The following is a 5000-nucleotide window of genomic DNA, read 5'->3' as shown; positions in this document are numbered from 1 at the left end:
ACGTTAGCTTCCCTTGCTAACAGGAACACAGGTTGACTTCTGCTTTAGAGGTTCGTTTTGTTAATGTTATGGAGACAGTACGTGTCCTCCTGGTAGATATAGTGTGCCACAGTTCGTTCGTAAACGGCGCAAAATTAACGTTAACGTGATCCCCATGTAATAGCGGTCATAGTTTAAACGAATAAAACAAATGTCACGGTACAACTGTCATAGTTCTTACCTGTCAAACGCGACAACTGTGTACTGTGAACTGTGAAAGGATGACAGCTTGCAGCTGTGACTGAGAGGTAGTAATCCCATGGCCCGCAGGGCTCACTCGCGCTGTGATAGGCTGAGTCGGTTGCCGGGCAACTGCAGGAGCAAGAGCGACCACTGCGTTGGTTGCCTCGCCAATCAACTGACCAATTACTGGGCGCGTCCCTCCGGGACATGGGATTTGTACTCACGTCGCCCTCTCGGATACTTCCTTTGCTAAAAAATTGTGCAAGCGTTAGCGAAGTGGGTAATGCCGCCACCTGCTGGTAGAGACCAATGATACAGATGTTACGATAGAAATGGTACTTTTGATTTTTACAGATTGGATTATTATCTTTATACAGTGTCAGACTCAGGCCAGTAATACAGAATTGATCTATATACAGATTATAATATAATACAGATTTGATGTGATCTTTACAGAGAGTAATGATACAGATTTTGTTATGTTTATTGTGCATTTGATCTTGTACATTGGAAACAGTCAATCATTCCACTGGATATTTTTCAAGATTAACATGTTACTTCTCAATAGCTTTAGTGCAAAAAAAGAGAGAAAAAAGGAAATAACACACTTAATGCATAGACTTATTATAAACAGTGTAAATGAAAAACAATTATATAAAACTATAAAGTATAATGGAATGTGATACATACATATAAGACAGGGCAACAGATCGTTTGAAATGCTGGAAATTCAGATACAGTGGAAAACAGGGCCTATATGTTATAGTGTGGCATTCTCGCAAACAATACATGTTACAGTGGTTCCCATCCGTTTATTGATCAGGGGCAGGGCCCACTTGAAAATGTGTGTGTGTGTGTGTGTGTGTGTGTGTGTGTGTGTGTTTGCGAACGCAGTGAGCACTTACTATGAGACCTAGCAGATCATGTCTGTCTGTCTGTCCGTGTGTCACGCTTTTGTGCCCATATATGGAGCTGCTTTGGGGACTCCTTATATGGTTATGGCTGAGTCATGGTGACATGAGTGTGATGGCGTGGTCCAACTTGTGCCCATATATGGAGCCGCTTTGGGGACTCCTTATATGGTTATGGCTGAGTTAAAAACGTAACTTAAAAATAACTTAACTTAAATATGTACGAGCTGCGTTCGCTTCCCGCGTTTGCGCGTCTTACTGCTATATTATCATTCAAATCGTAGTGTTTTCCCAATTAAATCACCACCGCCCGTCACCAGTGGGCTTCCGGCCAATAGACTGACACCACGGCGCGTATTCAGAGCATAACGCTGTGACTCCGCCCACGCCCCAGGGCGAAGTTGTGATTTGCTCTCGTTCACTGCGATGCAATTTGCGGCATTTCCAAAAACAATATTGCGCAGAGTATAGCGATTATTATCAAACGTATTTGCAATGCCATACGTTGAAAGATCTGTTGCCCCGTGGACAATAAGGCACGCTACCTCCCCGCAAGTTAGATATTATCGGCATAGATGTTTGTCCGTATGCGATTAAGGATTGGACCGAGTTGCATTGGCAGCCATAGAACATTCTTACCCCGCGGGCTAAAACCGGATGTGACGTTTGTGGGCGTTCCTGTCTAGCGTGGTGTCAAGTCTATGGGTTGGGATTCTGGGAATCGGTGTATACTGTACAGGCCCTACAGTATACAAGCAGGGGTGCCCAAAAGGTAGATCGTGATCTACCAGTAGATCACAAAGGCCAGGCAGGTAGATCACATGACATGCCCCTAAAAACGATTTAATTTAAATATAAACTATTTTTCTGCCACTTGAATTAAGTTGACTTGATTCATTGACATCAAAAGGGGCATGTCAGGTCAAACCCAACAATGCAATACTTTGTTTTCAAGAGTGCTGCTGCGCACAAATGTCAGTAGAATTACAAAGTAAATACAAAATCTCCACCTATTCCATTTCTCCCCCTTCCCATTCCAATCGTATTTGTCTTACATGTAATGCCAGTGCCACTATTCCAAAGCCATTTTCAGCAATAACAATGGTATTATATTTGTTTTCAGTGGGTAGATCTAGTTGAGCTGGTCATTTTGAAAGTAGCTCTCAAGTCAAAAAAGTGTGGGCACCTCCTGGTGTACAGTGTAGGGTCTCTCTCCTAGGCTGTGCATTTTTGGAAAACAGCATTTTGAACAGCAAGATCTGCTCAGTAGAGATGTCCCGATATGCCCTTATTGGGTCATATCGGTGAATGTGCCGGTCTAACCAGCGACCCGTCACAGGGGTAAGGGGTTGACACTATGTCAGGTATAAATACAATGTTGGGGCATGTGGAGCTAATTTACTCTCGAGTTGCCCAAACAACAGTTTGAGTGAGGAGTCTGTTATAAACAAGGTATATAGCTATAGATAGCTTTTGTTTTCAGCGCGGTTCCCTACTATAGTCCAACGTGTGAAGAACGCAACGCAGCTGAACGGTCAAAGCTTTACCATATACTGTAGCACCAGTAAGACGCGCAAACGCGGGAAGCGAACGCAGCTCGTACATATTTGGGTTTTTTTAAGATTTATATAAGGAGGAGTCCCCAAAGCAGCTCCATATATGGGCACAAGTTGGACCACGCCATCACAGTCATGTCACCATGACTCAGCCATAACCATATAAGGAGTCCCCAAAGCAGCTCCATATATGGGCACAAAAGTGTGACACACGGACAGACAGACGTTCGCGATTATGTGTCAAGTTAGACGAATGTATAAAACCCTTGATTTTCTGGTCGGTGGACTTCAAAATAAGAGCTAAGTTTAAATATCATTCTCTGGTATGGGTATTCGGTATCGGCCAACACCGACATTGTGGTATCTGGGATTGGTATCGGCCGGGAACGAAAAGAATTGGCAAAAGTATAGCAGAAAATATCAAAAGTATAGCAGAAAATAGCAAAAGTATAGCAGAAAATAGCAAAAGTATAGCAGAAAATATCAAAATTATAGCAGAAAATATCAAAAGTATAGCAGAAAATAGCAAAAGTATAGCAGAAAATAGCAAAAGTATAGCAGAAAATAGCAAAAGCATAGCAGAAAATAGCAAAAGCATAGCAGAAAATAGCAAAAGTATAGCAGAAAATAGCAAAAGTATAGCAGAAAATATCAAAAGTATAGCAGAAAATAGCAAAAGTATAGCAGAAAATATCAAAAGTAGCAGATCATGCAAGCTCAAGCTTGTACTGTAGATCTGCTACTTTTGATACTTTTGTGTGATGCGGTAAATATGATTAAGTGGCATATTAATTAATTCACGGAAAACCACACAAAGTTTGAGGTTAAGTTTGGAGTTACAAGGTTTGGTTGTGTCAGGAGGAGAGGAAGAAGTCCATCCTGGTATAAACTAACACCAGATCAATTAAATGATACAATTTCACAGTAGAAAGCATCTTGTCAGTATGCTTGAACGCTATAGATAGATATTTACAATGTGCATTTCATTTACCCTTGTGGGTAAAATATAAGAAAGCAAGTTTGTATAAACTGCAGGTTGCCTATAACGATTGCATGCGTATACTATTGGACAAACCGAGGTGGAGCAGTGCTAGTGAGCTGTTCTGTAGTGTGGGAGTTTACACCTTTCATGCCCTACTGAGAAACCTGATGTACACATTTATGTGTCGGCTCAATGAGTCTAAAAACTGTATCATTATGCTGCTGTGTAACCCCAGCTTCAGTAGCACTAGGTACCGGTCTGCTGTGTAACCCCAGCTTCAGTAGCACCAGGTACCGGTCTGCTTTTTGGAACCACTGGTATGAATGTTTATTGTACAATTATGTTTTTATGGGTTAGGGGTGTTTCTTCTCTGTATGTAGTGTTTTATGTTGTCTGTTGTTATTGGACCTTGGTCTGAACAAATAAAGTTGATTGATTGATTGATTGATTTATAGGCCAAAATAATACAAACTATGTAGGCTACAGTCAATACAGTATGTGCAATTGTTTTAGAACCAGACAGCTGCTTTTGTCCATACAATTATTCCTTAAAAAGCAACTCATATGTTGTCGTCTGGATTAGATTAAATATCCAAAATTGTGCCTTTTCTGTTGCTGTAAATCTTAAAGCAGCGCTATGTAACCTTTTTCTTTAATTAATAAAATGTACAGGCTCGATTAGATTAAATAATGATAAAAAAGGATAGATTAATGATAGATTTCAACCGGGTTCAAATCCGGAGTAGAAGAGGAAAGGTACAAAATGTAAAAATAAACAGTAGCCTAAATTCAAAATAAAACATAACAATTGTAATTAACGTAAATCATACATTTACAAATAATAAAAAAAAAAGAAAACGTTTAAAAATGTTCCTGAAAAATAGCAGATTTACAAGCTCACACGAAATAATTTAAAAATATTTTGAGTAGGCCTTAATTGGTTAAGTAATTTCAATAAATAGAAAATTGTCTCTCTTTTTTTTTTTCATTCTTTAAAAAAACCCGAAATAGAATAATTGAAATGTCTTAATGTTCCAGTGAAATGCAATAGATTGTCCTTTCCTTTCCAGATCATTAGAAATGGATTAGAAATGGATCAATAGATTGTCCTTTCCTTTCCAGATCATTAGAAATGGATTAGAAATGGATCAATAGATTGTCCTTTCCTTTCCAGATCATTAGAAATGGATCAATAGATTGTCCTTTCCTTTCCAGATCATTATAAATGGATTAGAAATGGATCAATAGATTGTCCTTTCCTTTCCAGATCATTAGAAATGGATTAGAAATGGATCAATAGATTGTCCTTTCCTTTCCAGATCATTACAA

At 39.4% G+C, this 5000-nt stretch overlaps 2 protein-coding genes across 3 annotated transcripts in view; both read right to left on the bottom strand.

Moving 5' to 3' along the window:
- The window catches only part of fam3c (FAM3 metabolism regulating signaling molecule C), a 32532-nt gene extending 32259 nt beyond the window's left edge, over window positions 1-273 (bottom strand). The window contains exon 1 of one of the 2 annotated variants that reach the window (XM_080757081.1): window positions 221-273. The gene's annotated coding sequence lies outside the window, so the exon portion shown is untranslated. The remainder of the gene's footprint in view (window positions 1-220) is intronic. The other variant, XM_080757080.1, reaches the window with a different exon arrangement.
- Window positions 274-4933: 4660 nt separating this feature from the next.
- LOC308310695 (sortilin) overlaps window positions 4934-5000 on the bottom strand; it is a 25584-nt gene continuing 25517 nt past the window's right edge. The window contains exon 22 of the mRNA XM_080757074.1: window positions 4934-5000. This exon is cut by the window's right edge and continues 58 nt beyond it. The gene's annotated coding sequence lies outside the window, so the exon portion shown is untranslated.

The sequence above is a fragment of the Protomyctophum bolini genome, assembly GCF_963924005.1.
Source record: "Protomyctophum bolini genome assembly, chromosome: 23".
In the NCBI taxonomy this organism is placed as follows: domain Eukaryota; kingdom Metazoa; phylum Chordata; class Actinopteri; order Myctophiformes; family Myctophidae; genus Protomyctophum; species Protomyctophum bolini.
Note: the sequence above shows the minus strand (reverse complement) of the source record. Positions and strands in the feature narration are given on the sequence as shown.